The sequence below is a fragment of the Orycteropus afer genome, unplaced genomic scaffold (assembly GCF_000298275.1).
Source record: "Orycteropus afer afer isolate SDZICR_OR568_19922 unplaced genomic scaffold, OryAfe1.0 scaffold00160, whole genome shotgun sequence".
Lineage (NCBI taxonomy): Eukaryota > Metazoa > Chordata > Mammalia > Tubulidentata > Orycteropodidae > Orycteropus > Orycteropus afer.
The window spans coordinates 7,076,922-7,087,798 of NW_006921747.1; the positions used below are offsets into that span (position 1 = coordinate 7,076,922).

The 10,877-nt window shown below is 42.7% G+C and overlaps 1 protein-coding gene across 1 annotated transcript in view; it reads right to left on the bottom strand.

Moving 5' to 3' along the window:
• GRIA1 (glutamate ionotropic receptor AMPA type subunit 1) overlaps window positions 1-10,877 on the bottom strand; it is a 515,315-nt gene that overhangs the window by 239,724 nt on the left and 264,714 nt on the right. The window lies entirely within an intron of this gene.

Genomic DNA, 10,877 nt, shown 5'->3' on the forward strand with positions numbered 1-10,877 from the left:
AAAGTTAAAGAACGCTTCAAGTTAGTAGAGCTGAGGTGTGTTTAATTGGGCAGATATTTCCTAATCCAGTTATCTTTCCATTACCTTGCCCAAGGTGAAGTATGAAAAGATGCTAGGAAGAAGGAGATCTGTCAGATCTTGCTGCTGATACACGTTTAAGAAAATAGAGTTTATTTTCCCAGCCTAGCCCTTAGCTTTCTGTGCACATTTCTCTGCTGATGTTTATTTGTGTTCATACATCCTGCTAGCTGATTTTCAGGCCCTCCAGAGTATCAATCGTAGTAATAGCTTAGCTGTGTGAACATCCCCACAGGCTCCATTTTGTAGGATCCCTGTGAAGTTACCAATCCCTGTTTGTGTTTCCTAGACTGCTAGTTGGAATGTAATACCAGTAAGACCAAAGTCAAACTCCAAGTCAGTCAGCTATTAAGCTTCTTTTTAACATGTGATACAGGATGAGTGTTCGTAATCTTTATCCTAGTCAGGGGACAAACCTCAAGCCATCCCCAATCCCTGAAAATTGCCTTCCCAACATGGATTGTTAGGCAGGTGAGTCATTGTCATAATAGTATTTTAGAGCACTTTGTAGTCTATTCACATACATTAGGCTATTTAGTGCTCTCACTGCCATCATTTTTTTTTCTAAAATGAAAAATTAATGGTCTTAGATCCTCTGCTCTCTTTATCACATTACCTGTTTCCATAACCTCAGATACATCCCACAAAACACAAGTCCCACAAGCTGTTCTTTAAAAAAAGAAAAGACTTCTCTGGACTAATATGTTTGGGAAATAGTGTACACCCTGTTGTCATCTTGGAGTTTTAGATTGCACATTAGCATAGAAAATTGTGGGAAGTCCTGCACAAATGAATGCTGTTTAGTTTTAACCCAGCATTTGCCAAATCTATTTGCCCCAGAATGCTTTTCTGGTGAATACTTGATCCAACTCATAGCGATCCCTCCTTGGTTTTCTGAAGAGGTATCACTTTGGAAGTAGATTGCCCGATCTTCCTTCTGATTTTGAGTTTTGAGTATGTTATTGAAGATACTTTGGGCTATGCTGCACTAAATAATACAATTAAACACTAACCTTTGGTTGCCTACCATTGGTCTCAGTTACCAGTCAGTCCCTAGAGAGATCATCATCTCTTAAAGATTTGGACTGAGCCATATAAGTCATTTGCACAAACTCACATCTACTGAAAACCAGCATTCTGTATATGACAGATGATCATTAGTACCTGGTGAACACTCACTACCTTCCAAGGTTGCCTAGTCCACGGATGACCATTTCTTTTTAAAACCAGAACCTCATGGAAGTCTGCTCTTAACCCACTCCACAGTTCTAATATCTGAAGGTGGTAAACATGGCCTGTAGCTGTCTGACATTTGGTTTTTAGCCAATGAAGTCCATTTTCCACCTTGATGCTGGAAGTATCTTATTAATTGAAAATAAAATGAAACAAAAACAAAAAAAAAAACAAAGCACATTGTTTTTCTTCCTTATGCAAAACCTCTCAAAGACTTATTTTCAGGTTTTCCAATGTACACAGGAAAACCACCAAACTTCAGACCACGGCACAGAGCTGGAGGAGCATGCTCTCTGGCTTCTTCTACCTTACACTCTTCTCCTTGTTCCCTGTTCTGGCCACCCTGGCCTTTGCTCTGTTCTTTGTGGCTGTGAACTCATTTGCCTTGGGAGACTTTGCACTGGTTGTTCCCTTCTTCTGCCTGCAATGTTCTTTCTTTACCTCTTTGCAAGGAGGACTCCTTATCAGTAGTTGTATCTCAGCTCAGATCCTGCTTCCTTGCACAGTCCTCCTTCCTTTTTAAAATTTTTATTGTGGTTTGGGTGAAAGTTTACAGAGAAAATTCATTTTCCATAAAGTGCTTCATACACATTTTGTCTCAGGACATTGATTGAAATTCCCCACAATGTAACAGATCTCTTCCCACTTCCTTCCTATAGTTACCTCTTCCCTATGTCCTTCCCTCCCATGCACTTCTGCCCCACAAGCTGTCTCCCTGTGCATACACTGCCCTTCTTTTCTCCTGTGATCGATTGCTCCAAGTAAAGCATCTACCTGATGTAAGTGTTTAGCCCATATGCCCATCTATTATTTGGCTGGAAGCCACAGGAGTAAGCTCAATTCCCAACCTGAAGGGTAGCTAGGGGCCATGGTGTCCGGGGTCTCACCAGACTCTATGAGACCAGTACACCTGGTCTTTTTTTATGATTTTGAGTTTTGTTCCACATTATTCTCCCACTCTATCTGGGATCTCGTATACAGATCTCCCTCTGAGTGGTTGACAGTTCACAGGCCCTTCTTAATCACCTCATCTGAAGAATTACTCTACCCTCCTCCCCATCTGCATCTCTTTCACTCCATTCTGTCTTACATCCTTCCCTTCCTGCAATCATCATTATATGAAATACTTTTCTGTTTTTCCTTTTCTTTTCTTTTTAAATTGTTGTATATATATTTGCCAATTCAACATTTTTCATGTGTATAAGCCAGTGACACCAGTTATGTCAACCACACTGTTCAACCACCACCAACACCCCTTGCCAAATTGTCCATCACTATAAACAGAAACACAATGCTTTCTGTTATTGTTATTGTGCATTGTTGAGTTGATTTCAACTATAGTAACCCTGTGTGACAGAATAAAATTGTCCCATAGAGTTTTCTTGGCTGTAATCTTTACAGGAGCAGATAACCAGGACTTTCTCCCATGGAGCTGCTTGTTTTTGTTGTTATGTGCCGTTGAGTCGGACCCGACTCATAGCGACCCCTCCTTGGGTTTCCGAGGCAGTATCACTATGGAAGTAGATTGCCCCATCTTCCTTCTGACATGGAGCTGCTAGTGGATTTGAACTGAAGATCTTTAGGTTAGCAGCTGAGTGCTTACCCATAGCAACACCAGGTCTTATGAATACTTCCAAGATAAAGAAATAATTTTGTTTACTAGTTTATGTTCATGGCTGCTATGGTCAATATCAATGTCCTGTAAAAAGGGTTCTTATGTGTGTCTCCAAATTAGCACAGTGCCTGAGACATAGTAGATACACAATAATATTTGTTGAATGAATAATGAACACATGATGAGAGGGACACATGACCCACAGGAAAGGAGGAGAAGGAGCTGAACCCCCCCAAAAATGATTGTGGGGTGACCCTTGGTCTCCTGTTTTGGGTAGCTGTATTCTAAGATGGCTATTTATTCTCCACCATTCTCACTATTCTCTCCTTCACTCTAATGAGGATATTCTTTCTTTTCACAGAAGATAATAGGCACTGTCTTAAAATGTCGATTGTAATTGCCAGAATCAAGATTTCCATAAATATGGATTTCTCCACCAGGAAGCATACGTGGTATATTATTCTCCCCATGTTAAATATAGAGTTGTCGAAGTACACAATCCATCTTACAGGGTGAAATGTAAATGAGGAGCACATAAACCCCATTAAAATATTATAATTTGCTCTCTACAGTATTTTTAAGATATCTTCTCCCCCTTCTACAATGAAATATTATCCTGCCGTATATAAATCTTATGTTCCACATCTATTCCCTCATGGCATCTCCTTGGTTTCACACATTTAGTTGGACCTCTGGGGATTTGATGGCTGGCGTTTCTTGCTAGGGCTTTAGAAACGGAGGTGGAAAGGGTGGAGCGGGGGTGGGAGAAGTGGGAGGAGACAGACATGATCAAATCCCTAGACACAGAGGAGTCTGGGATATCTTATTTTCCCTCAAATTATATCCCTATTTTTTCCTTTTGCAAATGTCTCTTCCATTAAACTGAATTATTCATCTTCTAGGGCTGAGAGGGTTCATTTACCTCCTACTCCTTAAAGGAATATGGCTCAGAGGTAACCTGACCTGGATTTACACAGAGTAGACACTGGTTCCCAGAGTTGTTCAATGTCTGGCCTGCATGCTGCCTTCGCCTTTCTGCTTAACAAGAGCAAGAACAGAGAGCACAAGACCCTGTAGGCCTGAGGCCTGTGGGAGAATGCATTCACTGGTTAAATGTTGAGAAGTGTAATTAGTAGTTGTGAGGCATTTCTTTGAATCTGTCACAATAAATATTCAATAGAGAGAGATAACACAGTCTTGTAGAAGTGCTAGACTAGATGTCAGAAGTTTGGATTTTGGTTTGGTTTTGTCATTGCAAAACATTTGTGTGACATTCAGCAAATCCCACACAATCTGTGTGCCTCAGTTTTTCCATCTGTAAAATGATGGTTTGACTCCATGATGTTTAATGTCCTTTCAGGCTCCGACTTTCTAGGTTCTAGACTAATTAACTGGAAAACGTTTAGTGGGTAGAAAACACTTCAATTATTTGCTGGTCAAACTTTTTGCAGAGGAAGAGCTCTGAGGTCTTGGATTGATTAGCAAAATTCTTGGACTAAATCTAGGTGCTTGTATTTCTTTTCATGGCTCTGAATTGTCTTTAAGATACAATTTTCAACATAGAGAGAGTGGATGAAAGGAGGTAATTAGGAAAGGGGACTAGAGATGGGGACTGTATCATCAGATGTGGCAGACAAGAGAGAAGAAACCAGAATATTGAAAAGTACAATCAGAGTTCTGCTGTGTTTTTGTCTAAGTATAGACGCTTATCATGATGACATTGAATTAGAGTAGACTGGACCAAGTGGTATCCTTCATTTAAGAAAACAGTGGTAGATAAAATGCCTTCTGATAGTAATAAACTGATAGTAATAAAAAATGAGCTAATATTTGAGCTCTTAAACCAAAACCAAACCAAACTCACTGCTGTCGAATCAGATCTGACTCATAGCGACCCCTGCTTGGGTTTCTGAGGCAGTATCACTATGGAAGTAGATTGCCCAATCTTCCTTCTGAGGAGTGGCTGGTGGGTTTGAACTGCTGGACTTCAGGTTAGCAGTCAAATGCCTTAGGCATTACACTTAATGCCAAATACCACACCAAGGACTTTCCTACACATCAAGACCTTTCCTACCACAAGGTAGGTTACAAATTAGGAAAGAAAGGGCAAGGACCACCAGCAAAGGCAAAATTAAGGTCTCAGCTCTACCACTCTGACTACAAGGCTTGAACTCTTCCCTCTGTGATATACTGCCTTCCAAAATGTTGGAAAGAGACAGACTTGGTACTTGGGCCAGCTTCAGTTTCTGGAAAATGCTTCCATACAGTACACTGACTTCTCATGATGCCAGATAATGAGGAATGACTGCATTAGTGTTGACTGATATTAAAGAAAACAAACAAAACAAAAATTGGTGGTGTGCTTCATATATATTCATTGTCCTCTCCCTGGGAATCTTGAAGAGTACATATACACATATTTATTCTTCTATTTTCCTACCCATCTATCCTCCCTGCATCATCATCTAGCATCTACTACTTTTAGACACTATGGTGACAGTGGGAGAGATAGATAACTAACCAGGCAATAATGACTCAGTATAGTGCTGTGGCAGGGATGAGCTCAGGGTTCAGTCAGGGACATTTAGCCCTAGCCTTTGGGGACCTAAAAGAAATCTCCTCAGAGAAAGTAGTGGTGTCATCCTTGAAAGATAATCTCACATTAGCCAAGAGAGGAGGCTTTGGCTCAGCTGTGTGTGCATAGAGTGTATTCTAGGTAGAGGGAACAAGGCAGCAAAGACCTGGGAGTGAGAGAGAAGGGACAGGGCTCACTCAGGGAACCCTGCCAAGATGTCAGATTCTGAGGTTCCTGCCTGTAAGAGATTCTGTAGCAGAATGTTTCCAACCATCACAGTGAGTGAAAAATGAGGCCAGGAATTCCCTCTTGGAGAGGCAGGAGAGAAGGAACTGACAAGGGCAGGAAACCCACACACTGCATGGTGCAGGCTGACCAATTCTATCCTCAGTTTGCTCAGGCCTCTTTGATAATCACTCCCGCTTAAGGCACCAGCCACTTAGTATCAATAAATCTTCCAGCCCTGGGCACTTGCCCTGACAGCTCTCTCCCAGAGAGGGAACTCCTGGTATTAGCAACTCCCTTTTTTATTGTCACTTCATTTAAGGCCTCTCACACCGACATTTTTCCTGGGCTCCTGACTGCAGTCTCTGGGAACGTGGCAGCCTCTCTGTAAATAGTGGATAATGAGCTGACAGGACAAATTCATTTGTGGGGAGGGAAATAGAAAGTGTGGGTAAGTGGGGGGACTTTTAGACACTCATCCCTGTACCTGAATCATTCCATCTTTATTAGTGGGAATGAAATTCTTGATTTGATTCTAACTTTGTGACATCAAATGTGCTTTATTGCTATTAGTCAGAGGGTAATCAGAGTGCCACTCTACCCCTTCATGCATCTGCATCCTGGATCACATACTTAGCAGACATGCAAAAAATTACCATCATAGATATAAATTGTTCTGATTCCTTCTAAATGACGTCACAATTACTTAGGATTCTGAGAGTTTTCAGGGATGCTGGGGCTTCCCTGTCACTTACTAGATAAAATATTATGATTTATTTGCTAAATTCAACAAATATTAATTGAGCACCTGTGGTAGTTCAGTTTGTGTGTCAACTTGGCTGGGCCTGGTTGAGTGGCTGGGCAGCTGGTGGTAGTTATTCCCCATGAGGAGACTGGGAGTCAACTCCATGGTGGGATCTACTATAAGCAGCTGGGTATGTGGGTATGCCTTTGGGTATGTGGTCTGCTTCCTGTATATAAGGAGAAGACTTTAGATGTATGGTCTCTAGCCTATGGCACGCTTGGACCCTGCATGTAGCCATGTCATTGCTCAGCAGCCTGCCATGCTCTGCTGACCTTGGGACATACAATGGATTTAAGTTAATGGCCTGCAGTGTCATTTGGTAACATCGGGACTGTACCTTTTTACTTGTCAACCTTGGGGCTTCTCAGCCTCAGCAGCCAGCAGCTGTTTGAGTGAAGAAACACCTCTAGATCCAGTGGGCCAGGAGCAGGAGGCAGAGCTGGACCCCAAGGTTGAGGGGCTTTCACCCAGCCCCTAGAGCCTGGCACCTTGTACGTGGACTTAAAGCCTCTGAATTGTAAGAATAAACTCTTGTTTGTTAAGGCCATCCCATTTGTGATATATTTCTTGTCAGAGCAGCACTAGGTAACCAGAGCAGAATTTGGTACCGAGAGAGTGGGGTGCTGCTCTGACAGATACCTAAAATGTGGAAACAGGAGTGGAGTGTGTTCTTGACATGAGATTCTGGCAGAGAGACCCTGGCATACAGCATGACAGACAGCAGGACAGACAGCAAGAGACCGGCATGAGAGATGGCAGGAGCAGAGCTGAGAGAACTGGCTTGAGACAGTGACAACCTTACCAGCCCATGAAGGAGAAGGTTTGATGCATTTGGTTAGGTGGCTTACTGGTGGAGTGGGTTGCCTTCGGGCATTAATTGGTAGAAAAGATCAGCATGAAATGGAGTAGCAGGTTGGTCGGCCCATGTAGCAAAAATGCCCAGTGCTTTTTGGGCAGGTTTTTTCAGTGGAGTGGGTTGCCTTTGGCATTAATTGGCAGAAGTGAAGACCAAGGAAATGGAAGCAGAGCTTCCTCAGCCTGAAAGGGTAGGACCATGGCCTTTGGGGGTGGAATGATCCCAGCATCCTAGATTTCAAAAAGCCAGGCCTTCACCAACTTGGTTCTGGAGTATGGGGCTGCTTGTTCATGTGAGCCAGTGGGATGGAGTCATAGCCGCTGCCCAAGAGTGAGGGGGTGGGACTGCGATGCCCAAGAGAGAGAGGAATGGGGCCCACCAGGCCAAAGGGTAAGGTCACCATTCAGGAACTAAGGGACTGGAGCCACCCAGTGGAGGAGACCTGTGCAGATACCACCCATTGAAGATCTGTACGGGTGCCAAGTTGATAAGGGTGGAATTGTGGTAGTTTGGTTTGTGTGTCTACTTGGCTGGGCAGCTGGTGGTAGTTAATCCCCATGAGGAGACTGGCAATCAACTCCATGGTGAGATCTACCACAAGCAGCTGAGTGGCTGCCTTTGGGTATGTGGTCTGCTTCCTGTATATAAGGAAAAGCCTTTGGGTATGGTCTCTAGCCTATGGCATGCTTGGACCCTGCATGTAGCCATGTCATTGCTCAGCAGCCTGCCATGCTCTGCCGACCTTGGGACTTACAATGGACTTAAGTTAATGGCCTGCCATGTCATTTGGTAACATCGGGACTGTGCCTTTTTACTTGTCAACCTTGGGGCTTCTCAGCCTCAGCAGCCAGCAGCTGTCTGAGTAAAGAAATGCCTCTAGCTCCACTGGACCAGGAGCAGGAGGCAGAGCTGGACCCCTAGGTTGAGGGGCTTTCACCCAGCTCCTAGAGCCTGGCACTTTGAACTTGGACTTAAAGCTTCCAAACTGTAAGAATAAACTCTGGTTTGTTAAGGCCATCCCATTTGTGGTATATTTCTTGTCACAGCAGCACTAGGTAACCAGAACAGTACCAGAAACTAGTATCATCAAAAAGGATTCAATAATGACAAAAAGAGGAACACGTTCTCTGACTTCACAGAGCTCACCAGGAGTTAAGTTTTACATCAAGGGAAGTAAAGAAGGTTTTGAGAGAGTAATAAGAGGACCAACTGTTCTCCGAGGTTTAAATTAGGAAAGGTATTTCTGAGAAAGTGATGTTTTTGTTGTTGTTGTGTGCCGTCCAGTCAGACCTGACTCATAGCGACCCCTCCTTTGGTTTCTGAGGTGGTATCATGTGATAGTTGACTTAAAAATTAATGAATGAATTATTATAACTAGTATCATACACAGTGTTTACAGCCAGCATTTACTACAGCCAGGTGCTGAGCTAAGCACCTGTGTATATGTTCAAGCAGGGGGGGGGGGGAATCAAACTAGTTGCCATGAGTCAATTCTGATTCATGGTGACCTCATGTGTATTAGAGCAAGACCGTGCTCCATTGGGTTTTCATGGCTGACTTTTTGGAAGTAGGTCACCAGGCCTTTCTTCATAGGTAACTCTGGGTGCATTCAAACCACCAACCTTTCAGTTAGTAGCTGAGTACTCAACCATTTACACCACTCAAGGACTAAGTAGAGGGATCAGTTCATCCAAAGGTATTGAGATGAGGGAGAGAAAGGAATATTAGAGAAACTCCAGGAAAGTCAGCAAGGCTGGGTGAGGGATATGGCACAGAGTTGGGGGTGAGTGGAAACCAGATTGTCAATGGCCTTGTGAGGGCTACAGAAGTTAAGCCCCTGTATAATGTCAGGGTATAATTTCATCTTGGTTTTGGTTTCTTCTTAGCATCTAGGAGCCCAGATAGGAGATGACAGCAAAGGAAGATGTGGAAGAGGAGCCATAACTTCTACTCAAATTTGTGTGTTTATTGTGAAACATGAGTATTAATTACTAGGCACTGAAAACCAATGAGATGTGACACTGCAGAAGAGGCTAAGAATTAGATCAAGGCTAGGCTCATTGAGCTTGGAATTTAGACTCACCTTACTGCTGACATATCAAAGCAGTGGGGGACAGGAAAGAATGAGCAACCTGCTGAAAAAATCCTCAGGTCCTTGATGTGGTTCCAGAGAAGCAAACGCAAGGAAGCAACTCTAAGAAAACTCCTTCCCCTCTCTTGACTGCATTTTCCCCATCTGGAAAATGGACTTTACACTGAATTGTGGTTTGTTACTCTTTTTTTGGTTAAGTACCTCTAACAGAGGAGGTACCTGAATATTTGTACTCATTGGAGAGCTTGGAGGTATAGTTCTATAGATGGAGATTTTCTGTTTATTCTATCTGTCTTCTAGCTATCTCCTCATCCACCTGTCTCAAAAATGTTTACTGAGCACTTAGTACATAAAAGCCAGGCAGCAAGCTGGTGTAGGGGAATGCAACAAAGAATAAGACAAGTGTCTACTCTCATGGAGCTGAGGTTCTAGAGAGGATACAGAGGGTTAGGAAGAAAGGCCTGGTGATCTACTTCCAAATATTAGGCAATGAAAGCCCTGTGGTGGCAAAAATAGACTATCAAGAATAACCCAGAAAGCACAGGAGGAGGAAGAGAAGCTAGAGGACTGGGACCTTTTAAAAATTAAATTCTTATGTGCATTGAGAGACTTCTCCAAATGGGTAAAAAGAGAAGCTACACATTGGGAAAAAATATTTGGTTGTGACATATCTGACAAAGGACTTATCTCCAAAATTTATAGAGAACTTCAACACCTCAACAAAAAGACAAAGAATCTGGTTCAAAAACGGGCAAGGTACATGAATAGACACTTCACTAAAGATGGTATACTGGCAGCCAACAAACACATGAGGAATTGCTTGTGATCCTTAGCCATTAGAGAGACTCAAATCAAAACAGCAATGAAATATCATCTCATTTCAGCAATAATAGCAAAGTTCAACAAGACAGAAAATAACAAATTCTGGTGAGGTGCACAGAGATTCGAACTCTCATACACTGCTGATAGGATTGCAAAATGGTACAACCATTGTGGAAAGTGGTATGGTGTTTCTTTAAAAGACTGAAAATAGAAATACCGTTTGATCCAGCAATGCTATTACTAAGACTATATCATAAAGAGGTGAAAGCCCTATGGATCACAACAGAATATTGTCTCATACAGTGCTAGAAGATGAACCACTTAGGTTGGTAGGTACTACTCAATGGCCACAACAATGGACTCAAACATGCCAATGATCATGAACCTGGCACAAGACTGTGCAGTTTCATTCTGTTGTCCATGGGGTTACCATGAGTCAGAACTGACTCATCAAAGTCAGTTCTTCTGACTAACAACAAAATGCTATGAAGAAAATAAAGTGGAATGATATAAGAGCGAACATCAGGGTTATTTTAGGTAAGATGTCAGGATACCCTCTCTGAGGACCTAATATTT